The 12,372-nt window shown below is 35.7% G+C and overlaps 1 pseudogene; it reads right to left on the bottom strand.

The window, feature by feature from the left end:
• Positions 1–1,773: 1,773 nt before the first annotated feature.
• Positions 1,774–12,080, bottom strand: LOC100469091 (annotated as a pseudogene).
• Between the last annotated feature and the right edge of the window lie 292 nt (positions 12,081–12,372).

Consider the following 12,372-nt stretch of genomic DNA (forward strand, 5'->3'; position numbering starts at 1 on the left):
CTTTTACTGAAGTGTATGGTTAAAAATCATTTTAAGAGAGCCTCCTAATTATGTATTCTTCATCTTACTAATATTCTAAGATTTAGGATTTCAAATGTCTGCCTGCATGAAAGTAATCCTTCCCTGATTCCTTTCGGAACTGCCCATATTTTTCTGGTTTCCTAATATCTTTTAAACAACCTTCCCATGTTTTGCTTGTTTCGCTTGTACTTCCCTAGTATAGAAGCCAGGAAATGCACATTCTTGCCCTCTTTTGCAGTGCAACTCAGGGTCATGAATCAGGATTCCAATAATTGCACTTGCCCAAGCGAAGCTTCATTTGGCAGCAGTCCACTTGGGTGGTAAGTACACTCTATGTAGAGTTCATTTAATTGACATTGGATTTCCAGGAGTGGTAGCGGTTACAGTTCTGACTTCTGGTCCTAGAACTGTTGTCAGTGCTGGTGGAGTTTTGGTTGCAGTCAGGATGAGGTCTTGGTACCTGGTCCAAGCCATTTTGCCTCAGGCCAGTTTAGGGAGTGTTTTGGGCCACTGGTCCTATAACATGAGCATTGAGCCACCTTTCTAGCAGTTCTATGAGCTTCTCAGTATATTTTTGAACAACTCTTTTTGCCTTATAAAACAAAAATTGTTTCTGTTGCTTTCAACTAATAATTATGAATAGTACAGCCTTACACTAAATATAATTAGAGGAAAGCAAAATTACTATGACTGAAAGGTACTTTTTCTTGGGAAAGAATGCTGAATTGGGAGTAGCATATTAGGTCTCCCACAACTTGTGTGACGAGAAAAAAAGACATTTAACTTCTCAGGAGTTTTTTTTTTCTTTAATATGTGAATAAATGTAGTATTAAGATTCCATCTACCTAAAATGATTTTTTTCTTTCCTCATGAAGAGTTGCAGTGAGATTGAATAAAAAACATAAAGACACTTAAGACTGCAGAGCTCAATAACAGCGATGGTTAATGCTAGCTTCTCCGCTCTCTGGCAAAATGACTTGGTAACAAGCCCCTAAACTTTTTCTCAGTTTTCTCATCTGAAAATTGCATACTTGTAGTACCTGAATTATGAGATTGTTCTGAGGAATAAATAAGTTAATATATGTAGAGGGTTTTGACAATGGTTGACACTTTATTTGAAAGCTTTATTAAATGATTATGTGCTAGGTATGATTATTGTTATTGCTAGTGTGTTTTCGATAATACTTGGCACACTTCATTAAAATACAGGTTCCAGGGCCTCAACTTAAACCAACTAATTCAGAAACCATGTATATTAGACCATGTATATTAGAATAATTAAACCATGTATAACCATGTATATTAGAATAATTAAACACATGTATATTAGAAATTTATGTTACCATGTATATTAGAATAATTACCATGTATATTAGAATAACCATGTATATTAGAATAGTTAAACACAGTGATTTTTTTTTTTTAGCACAACTAAGGTTGAGAACTACTGAACCATAAATATTTGGGGTCATTATTAATGCTAGCCAAATGGTAAAAGCTTTGTATTTTCACACCTCAGTAAAAGCACACAAAAATATTTTAAATTAAATAGGCAAAAAAATCATGGTAAAGATACAGAAACAGCATGATATAATGGAAAGTGCCCTCAAGAAAGATTGGGAGACATGTCTGAGATTCTGGCTCTCAGACCCACTCACTCACTGACCTTGGACCTGGGACTACTCACATCACCACAGATAAAGTCACTGCACAATCACCATAGATAAAGTCACTGCGGAATCTTTATCCCTTTTAGCCAGCACCAGTATTGGCTTTTGCAGTCCCCCTGACTTTCTTCATTCTGTTCTTGCATTCTTTTTGCTGTTTTCTTGAGTTCTGTTTCTTCTCATACAGGTCATGTCTTGCAAGTCTATGTTTGGGTTCATTTTTTTCCCCCCATAATCCAAGAGATTCTAAATCATGCCAGCCAGTTGCCTTGTCACCACCAAAATGGGTTCTGAATCCAAATACAAAGATGACATCTGGTATGGTCTTGTACATTTTGGCTAGTTTTCCCCAAATTTCTGTCTTAGGTCCTGTTGCCTTTCCGGTGAAGAACATCAATGACCATTTGTTTCCGCTGAAGTAGTTGGTTGGTCATGAACTTCTTGGTCCAGATAATTACTGTGTTGTTCGTGATGGTGGTGGAGCTTCAAGCAGCCAGACAAAAAGAGAACTACTATTTGCCAACCAATCATATATTTAAAATCTTGACATAATGAAAGCTTTAACCAAAAATACACTGTAGTTGATGATTTGCACATTTGCCCTTTCTGTTGTACGTTGGGTGTTACTGAGTGCTTTCATCCTATAGCCGGTATCTTAGTTTATTTTATGCCACTTTAGAAGTGATTATTTTTTATAGAATTGGATGATGTGATGGCTAACCACAAGAAAACACTAAAAGGTCAAAGGCAGTAAAGTATGTTTTTTTCCAAACAGAAGTAAAAATGACTTTATGCCTCTGTAATGTTTCACTTTCATGCTTTTTATATTGGCTAGGTCAAGAAATACATCTCATTCACATTGATCATTATAGCACATGCCATCAGGATAGACATAGCAGACTGTTAGAAAATAAATCAGCTAGACACCAGTGAACATCAAGAGTAATACTTTCGAGTTCCCTACAGTCTGTAACCCATGCATTTATGTCAACTTGCAGGGAAATATATAGACAATAAGTCAACATTAATACAACAATATTAGAGAAAAGAACATAAGTATGGTTATTATATAAGAATTTCAGATGTTGACTTTTAAATTAAATCATTTTACTACTTAATAATTGTTTATATACTCTCTTTCTTTTGAGTATGCAATTCTCATCTTTCCTCTTTATATACAAATATTCTTACCTATGGTATTTGCTTGTAATGTTTTAGAGAATATAATACAGAGGACTGTTATCAAAAGATCTTTAATTGGGCTAGCCTGAGTCCTTACATTTTTTCAAATAGCTATTCTTGATTCTTGAGATTTTCTTATCATTTAAGAACTATCCTGTGCCCCATTGTTAATGTTATTAATTTAGCTTTCTTTTTTCAACCTTTCTTTCTTATGATTCATTATTCTTTGTTCAAGTTCAAATATTTAAGAAAAGAATCTGTTATTTAGGAATTAGATGTTACTTATTAGAATTATCTTTTTTTTTCTCTAGACATCTATTCTTGAGATTATCTGCCTCTTGTAATTGGTAACATAAATTTCTAAAACATTAACACTTGGCAATAGGGCTCATTTGATTTTTCACATGGTTTCAAACAACATGTGAAATCATTATTTGACAAAAAACAAGTATTTGCCCATTATAACCTCACAGAATGAATTAGAAAAATTAAGTTCTTAAAAACTGTAATTCCCACATAGATAAATTACTCTCGTTTCTATGTCTCTTTTTAGCTTATGATATCCAGGGATGTATGATTCTACATAAAATTTTCATGATATTCCCAATGGAACACATGCCTGTTTTCTGTTCTGCCATATTTGTTGAAAAGCAGAGAGAAAAGGTGATCTTCTTTTCAAGTTTAAAAAAATGTATCTTGAAGAATCTAAATAACGGAAAAGGCAAAAATATTCAAATATTACCTAGTTTCCCTTTTTTCCCCCCAAAGACATTTAGTTTTCAGTTGGAAAAAGAAAAAATGATTAAGATAAAGAAGGCAACAAGTAGATAAGAAATCATTTTATCCAGCCCTTGGAAAGTGTAAATAAATTTATGTCTTCAAATAGTCACTACTTAGAAAACTGAGAGAATTTCTGTTTTTAGAATTCCACTCCCCACTTACATCCCCTGTCCTTCTGATTCATGCTATTTCTTCAAAAGTCAATCTACATGTTATGTCTTCTGTGAAGCCTTTCCTCTTCTTCCTTTGTGCATCCCCCTGTACTCCATACTTTTATAATCTATAGCACTTAAAACATTGAATTTCTATATTAACAATGTGGGATATTTTTAAAAATCTTTCACCTAAATTTTAAGTTACCTGAGGACAAGGTTTGTGTTTTATTTTTGGGTCTTTTTATTTTTTTTAATTTTTTTTAAAGATTTTATTTTTTTTATTTGACAGAGAGACAGCCAGTGAGAGAGGGAACACAAGTAGGGGGAGTGGGAGAGGAAGAAGCAGACTCCGGGCGGAGGAGCCTGATGTGGGGCTCGATCCCAGAACGCCACGCCCTGAGCCGAAGGCAGATGCTTAACAACTGTGCTACCCAGGCGCCCCATTGTATTTTTTAATAATTTATTTTGATTAGAGGTACAGTCTTTTTTTTTGGTGGTGGGGGGTGGAGAGAGCATGCATGTGTCCACGGGGTTGGGGTGGGGAACAGCAAAAGGGAGAAGGAGAGAGAATCCTAACCAGGCTCTATGCGTAGTGTAGGAGCCCGACCTGGGGCTTGATCCCATGACCCTGAAATCATGACCTGAGAGGAAATCAAGAGTCAGCTGCCTAACCAACTGAACCACCCAGGTGCTCCAAGATTTGTGCTTTATTAATGTTAGTATTGTCGTTCATAACACATTGGTAAGCTCCTGATGAGAGTTTTTACATGATTTAATCATAAAATCACTTTATAGATCTTTAAGAAATCATTAAATATTAAAGAGACACTACAATATTTTTATCAATTACTTTCAAACGATGCTCTACTGTAACCTACTAGTAGTCCCTTACAGGACTGGAATGGAATGTAAACAAAAAGAAGAGAGGTCAACTGCTGTCTTCCACTCTTACTATACAATCCAGGCATTCCCGTCCCTTGTCATATGACAAAGGCAGCTTCACTTTTTTAATTTATATATTAACATTTTGCATAATATCTAATTTTAAGAAATGATTTTTCTACTAGAAAAACAAGATCAGAAATTCTAATTTTAGGTGCACTGTCCAATGTGGAACCAATAGCCACATGTACTTTCTTAAATTTAATTTAATTACAATTAAACAAAATTTTGAATTCAGTTCTTCAGTCATACTAGCTTGGTTTCAAGTGCACCATACCTGCGGAATCCAAGAAACAAAATTGGGATACATTATTAAGAAAGTGCATGTTTCTTGACTTGTATTAAAAGACCTGCTCCGTACTAATTCTCTAATTTTTTCTAAGTCACATTATAAGATAGAAGACTAACAGACGTGTTGAAAGTGCAAAGCCTAGAGTGAAAGTTTTCAAGTTAGTAAAGCACTACCTAAAACTCTAATCAAGTTACTCAACCATTCTAATTAATGTATTTTCTGAAAAATGGGTAATAATAGTATTTCGTTTATAAGGGTGTTCTGAGGATGAAACAAGACAAAGCATGCATGGATTTAGCATGGTCCCTGATATATTTTAGTAATCAAACTTATATCATTACCCAATTAATGTTAGTCTAAGTTACTACCATTTGCTAGTGTTCTCCAAGCACTTAGGATTATGTTTACAGGTATTTTGATAGATTAATTTGATGCTTTGCAGCACAACAAATTGGGTTACTTGAAGACAAATAAGCAGCACTGTGGATGAAAATATGAATCATCGAACTTTACATAAAAAACCAGGGATGTACTATATGGTGACTAACATAATATAATAAAAAATATTATTATAAAAAAATAAATAAATATTTATTTAATTATTCAATGCAAAGTGAGGTCAGTCAGACTCTACCAAATGACTTACAGGCCCCAGATGGTCAGGGCCTAGTACTCTCATTACAGGTTCTTGCAGTATTCAATCGTTGTTCAGAAAACAGACCCTCAGGCAAAATGATACTGGCACAAAAATAGACACAGAAATCAATGGAACAGAATAGATAGCCTAGAAATAAACCCACAATATATGGTCAGTTAATGTATAACAAAGGGGGTAAGAATATACACTGGGGACAAGGCAGTCTCTTCAATAAACGGTGCTGGGGAAAGGTCAGCTACATGCATACACCATATACAAAAATAAATTCAAACTGAACTAAAGACCTGAATGTAAGACCTGAAACCATAAAATTCCTAGAAGAAAACATATGTAGCAATCTCTTTGACATCAGCCTTAGCAACATTTTTCTAGATATGTCTCCTTTGGCAAGGGAAACAAAAGCAAAATTAAACTTTTGGGACTATACCAAAATAAAAAGCTTTTGCACAGTGAAGGAAACCATTAATCAAGTAAAAGACAATCTAGTAATGGAAGAAGATATTTGCAAATGATATACCCCTTACCAGTAAGAGGTTAGTATATAAAATATATATAATTCAACACCAAAAGCCCCAAATAATCCAACTGAAAGATGGGCAGAAGACATGGATAGACATTTTTTCAAAGAAGAAACAGAGATGGCCAACAGAAACATCAAAATATGTCCAACATCATTAATCTTCAGGGAAATGCACATAAAAACCTCAAAGATATCACCTTACACCTGTTAGGGTGGCTAGAATAAAAAAGAGAAGAAATAACAGCTGCTGGCAAGAATGTGGAGGAAAAAGGAACCCATGTGTACTCTTAGTGGGAATGTAAATTGGTGTACCCCCTGTCTACCCAAGAAACTAAAAATGGGTATACCACATGATCCAATAATTCCCCTACAGGTTATTTACTCCCCCACCAAATGAAAACACTAATTTGAGAAGACATATGCACCCTTATGCTTACTGCAGCATAATTTACAATAGCCAAGATATGGAAGCAGCCCAAACATCCATCAATAGATGAGTGGATAAAGAAGGTGTGAAATATTACTCAGCTATAAAGAAAGGACGAGATCTTGCCGTTTGTTACAACATGAATGCATCCATTATGCTAAGTGAAATAAGTCAGACAGAGGGGAAAAAAATACCATACGATTTCATTTTTATGCGGAATTTAAAAAACAAAACAAATGAATAACAAAAAGCAGAATCAGACCTATAAATACAGAGAGCAAACTGATGGCTGCCAGAAGAGAAGGGGTGGTAGAAAGAGCAAAACTGGTAAAGGAGAGTAGAAGATACCGGTTTCCAGTATGGAAAAATAAGTCACAGGAATAAAAGGTACAGCATAGGCAACATAGTCAATCGTGCTGTAAAATCATTGCATGGTGACAGATGGTAGCTATACTTGGAGTGAGCATAGCATAACGTATAGAGTTGTTGAATCACTATGCTGTATACCTAAAACTAATGTTAACATTATGTGTCAACTATACCCAAATAAAAAAAAAAAAAAGAAAGAAAGAAAAAGTAAAAAAGACTCTCAGCGGTCATAAAATCTTAATAGGCATAATCCCGTTTCTTATTATACCATACTGTATACAACAAAACAAACTATATTGAATATATATTAAACACAAATAAAATGCATTTGTCATTTCTGGTATTAATAGCAGATCTCAGAATTTATTTGTTCCTTTATTCTCTCATTTAGATATGGTTAGAAGAATCTATCTTTACCAGTCTGGTAATGATTCATTAATAATAATTAAATGTTGATTGATAATGAGTGCTTAATGTGTCAGCGATTTTAAGTGCCCCTTTACTACCACTAATCTCTGGATTTCTTATACAGCAACTTTCCAAACAGACCACTACCTTCCATTTCCACACTGAGATATTACTCACAGGCAGGTAACATGGGGATTTGGGAGTTTGCCCTTCTGTGACCTGCCACTCTTAAACAACTATATTTCCACTGTTTTGCTATTATACAAAATTAAATGTGTTTCTCTGTCACTGGATGAGTTATTTCCATAGATCTGCAGAGGTTATAGCAACAAAGTAATATCTCCTGGTTTCAGTATTTCCTAGAGTAATGTACAAATTTCAACTTTAATGGAATAATTCTCAAATTTAGAACCATTACTTTTATTTTCAGTAGTGGATTCCAATTGTGAAAATCAAATAAATACCATCTTTTCCCATGTCTCTCTCAGTGACTTCCCTAGCATGTATTTATGAGGATTTCCAATGAGATATATTCTCAAGTCATTTAATTTCTTTAACATATGCCTTTGAGAGGATCAAGAACAAATAAAAATATGGAATACCTTTAAAAAATTCTAAACTAGCCTCATTTCCATTTTCCAAGGATTTTATTTAACACAGCAACTACAGACGTAGCATCTAGGATTTTAATTCCTCCATGGCCTTCTCGAAGCCTTCTAAGATATCTCCGCTTAAAATCTAGAAAAATAAATACTGAATTTAGTGAAGGGTTTGTAGCTAGTTAAGCAAACATGCTAGACGAGCAACAATTAAGGAATTCAGTAAGTTTTTAGTGTAGTAGTAGATTGTACTTATAAGGCTTTTCTCCAGGCTTCCAGGAGTATATATCACATAAATAGATTTGATATCAGCAAGGTGCAAGGTATATTCTGATACCTGATGTCATGGGTCTTTAACCTGCATTGAGTATTTTTGAACGAACACATCAATAGCTTTCTTATTAAATTTATAAGTGCAAAAAAATGGATAAGAGCCAGTGCAAGATGAAATTGTGGTTTAAGGTATTAAATCTAAGTACTATCTACAGAAATAAAAGTTAGGACATGTGTTCATGTTCATAAAATTAACTGCACAAGTGCAGTAAAAAAATGGCTCTGCTTCTGTAGCTGTTTGTGTAAAAATATACATCAGGGGTTTCAATTACTATAAAAACACTGTGTTAAACTTTAAAGGAATTTAACTCATTAATAGTAGTACACTAGGGAAAACAAGAAATATGCTATTATATTCTGCATTAACAAAATGCACTGGGCCCAGTTGTTGAGTTCTTATTTTAGGGGGAGCATTGGAAATATATGAGTGTACTCTAAGGGTACTCTAAGTCCAGAAGGAGTAGTGTGTGCAAATGATACCATTGAAAGAAGGCTTAATTAAGTAAGAAAGTTGAGTCCAGAGAAGAGAAGCCCCACCATGGTCACAATACCTCTTTTATTCACTCGAATGATTGCCTTGGTTGTAACTCTTTGCTTGTTTGTTTGTTTCTCCCACATCATATGGGCAAAAGTTAGATAAAATGCAACAAAGTTGCAAGGAAGTATATATGCCTAATTATAAGGATATGCTTCCTTATACTCAGCACTGGCCAACAATAGGGATAGTATCTAAATTAGTCATTCATAAAGATGTCCAAGGTAAGCAGGGATGTGGGAGAAAAGTATCTTCATTGAAAGAAATGTGTCACTAAATGCTAAATGAGGGTACAGACAAACCAGAAGAGAAAGCGATAGTACTTCAAGATCATGTATGCCGTGTCTAATAATTTAGCAGCTGAGCTAACCCTTTAAAGCATAATTAAATTACTAGATAAAATAACAAAGACTGCAATGATATCGACTGTCAGATCATGTAAAATACTGTGGGGTAAGATACAAGTACTAGTTCTTGCTGAATGTTAATCAGAGTACTGGTGTTAAGCATTTAATATATACATTAGAATCCACATGACACTTTTTTTGTCTGCTTATTTAAGTGGGCTCTATGTTCAATGTGGTGCTTGAACTCACGACCCCGAGATCAAGAGTCACATGTTCTACTGACTGAGCCAGCTAGGTGTCCCTCCTGTGACAAATTTAAATAGTCAAGGAAAAACCCTCTCAAACCCATTGTGCTTTTTACCTAAAGATGGTCTACTCTAAACCATCAGGAAGATTAGCAATTAAAATAATCTTTAAAAACTTTTATGGAATATATAGCAGGTAAAGCAAGATTATAAAGTCTAAAGTCCAAAATGATTCTCTTCCCTGATGCTTTAGGTATCAAATGATTTTAACATAAGGTCTTTTGAAGACTACCCCATTGCAATCTTATTCAGCTCTTCGATGCTAGGACTTAACACACCTCTAAGTCATCTGTTTTCTCTGATGTGATCAAGTGGTCTATGACAAACTTATGTGTATTATAATGTGTATTAAATTTATGTGTATTCTAGCTTCCAACTCCGTTCCTACCAGCTTGCTACTAACTAGCAAGTGCCCTTAACTAACTGTGCTTCTTTGGCATGTAACTTACTCTCCTGTGTTCAGTTTCCTATCCGTAAAATTATAGGGTTAGGTTGGCCGCCTTTTAAGTATAGTATATTTATCCTCTGAAATTATTTGATTCTCTGCCAGCAAAATCTAAACAGAACCTACTTTCTCAGGGGAATTTTGATGACAGATGGCCTCTACCTTTTATCTACTCTGCAACACCAGAGAGGCTTATACTAGTCTCTCTTCATCCTGTTATGTATAGGAATCATAGCTTTTCATAGGTACTTACCAGAAAGCCTTTAGTCAGGGATTCTTCTGTTTTGCTTTCCAAGAATTCAAGGAATCTGAAATCCACAGACAAAAATGCCCCTTTCAACTCAGTTTTGCTTTTTAGCTTTTGCCGGAACCAAATAAGTAAAACTCAAAGGTTAGCGCAGCAGTCTGGGTCCTGCCCTGGTTTGATGGAAGTTTTGCCTTATCAGAAAGCACCCAGAATGAGTTTCCTGCATGATCGCTTTGAGTTTTCAATTCTCCACCTGCTTCTTAGGACATGTGTAAAATATATTTTGCGTCTGCTATCTCTAGTTTTAGCATTTTCCCATTTCCCATTCTTAAGCTCACAGAATTTTAAAGTAGCCAATCCTTTTCCTTAATGAATATTTTTAAATAATTTGAATATTCAAAATAGAGCAAAATAGTTGAAAGAAAAGTTTTTCACATAAAAACAAGAACATGTTTTACAGATTTCACACTTGTTCCTTTTTTACTTGCTCTAGTCTAAAATGACTTTTGGGTACAGACAGAAACCTAGCTACCAGCTGTCCAGATTTCTTTCCCTAAATTGTCTAATTTGAATTGTTGCTTGATGTCATGAGGCTAACTTCTGATAACTTAGTATTCTGCAGCAATAATTTTTAAAATATTTTCTGAAGAGATTAGAAATTAGGGTAACATCGAGAAAGTCTGCTATGTCCTAAGAAGTAGCTTATACATCAGTCAAAGTCCAATCAAAAGACAGAAATCACACAGTAATTTCAACCAAGTAAGTTTAATATAAAGAATATGAAACTATGCTACGTATGCAGAAAAATAGTGAATGTAACAGGCCTGAGACTTACCCTTAGGAAGGCCTGCTTGTAAGGTTGGCCTTTGGCATCTGGGAACTTGTATTTTGGAAGGGTTTTCACCATTCCCTGATAACAATGGCTCACTGTGCCTAAACGGATGACGCAAGCAATATGCTTTATGCCGAACACCTGCTTCCCTTCTGGGAACCTGGAATTTTGGCACATACTAGGCAGATAGTGGCTGACTATGTGACCAGTCTCAAATGAAATCCCTGGCCACGAAGTTTCTAATGAGCTCCCTGGTAAACAATACTTCATATGTGTTGTCACTATTTGATGCTGAAGGAATTAAGTAAGTCAGTGTGACTCAACTTGGTAAAGACTCTTGTAAACTTATGAGTACGTAGTTCCATGTAACTTTTCCCTTGACTAGTTTTTCTGTGTATTTTTTCCTGTAATAAATCATAACCATGAATACGACTATATGCTAATTCCTGTGAATCCTTCTAGTGAATCATGGAAACTAGGGATGGTCTTGGGAACCCTGATACACTAGGTTACTATAAAAATAAAAAGAAAATTCTGAAGAATACCCTAGGACACAGACAGCATCTCAGAAAAGACAAATTTGGAAGAGTGGCCCTGCCCCAAGGCTGGGGTTCTGAGAACTCACTGAAGAAGATACAGTTGCAGCCCAATGGGTGGCAGAAAATTTTGCTGGGTTGCCAGAGCTAGATCTAGTCCAGTCACCAACAAGCAAGAAAAAGTACCACAGAGATCAGGCAAGACAGGGTTGGTGGGAGAATGCATAAAGGGAGTTACTGGGTCCTGTAGAAGGCTTGGAGCTTTCCGCAAGACTGCATTCTGCAAGACTCAAGCTCTGAGGCTCCATCAGGCAAAAGATGGTGAGTGGGAATGCAGATGGAGTCCAGGCCATTCAGGCTTGAGTTCTGGATCATACAGTGCCTGCAATCAGGGGGCCATGGCTGCAAGGTCTTTGAGGGGCTGCCTGCTCCAGGCTTGCAGTTGGAGAGAGTGTCTCTCCTCCTCACACCACAATGCATGACTGACATTCTATACAGTAGTAGTGAGGAAAAGCAGAAGTAGCACTTTAGAACCAGGAAGATTACCACCACTTCTGCCGCCCCTTCTTCTTCCTGCAATGCCCCTCCAGCTCCCTCTACTGACAAAGTTTAACATGTTCACTGTAAAGGTGATAATGCTGGAAGAGCCCTGTTCATTATCTTAAATCAGTGAAAGATGAATTTGCATCTGAGAAGCAATATATTGATAACCGGCTGGAGCACACAGTGAAAGCATCTAAGACGCCACTAAACAAACTTCCCTTTTAAGTAT

This window comes from Ailuropoda melanoleuca, chromosome 10, assembly GCF_002007445.2.
Source record: "Ailuropoda melanoleuca isolate Jingjing chromosome 10, ASM200744v2, whole genome shotgun sequence".
NCBI lineage: Eukaryota > Metazoa > Chordata > Mammalia > Carnivora > Ursidae > Ailuropoda > Ailuropoda melanoleuca.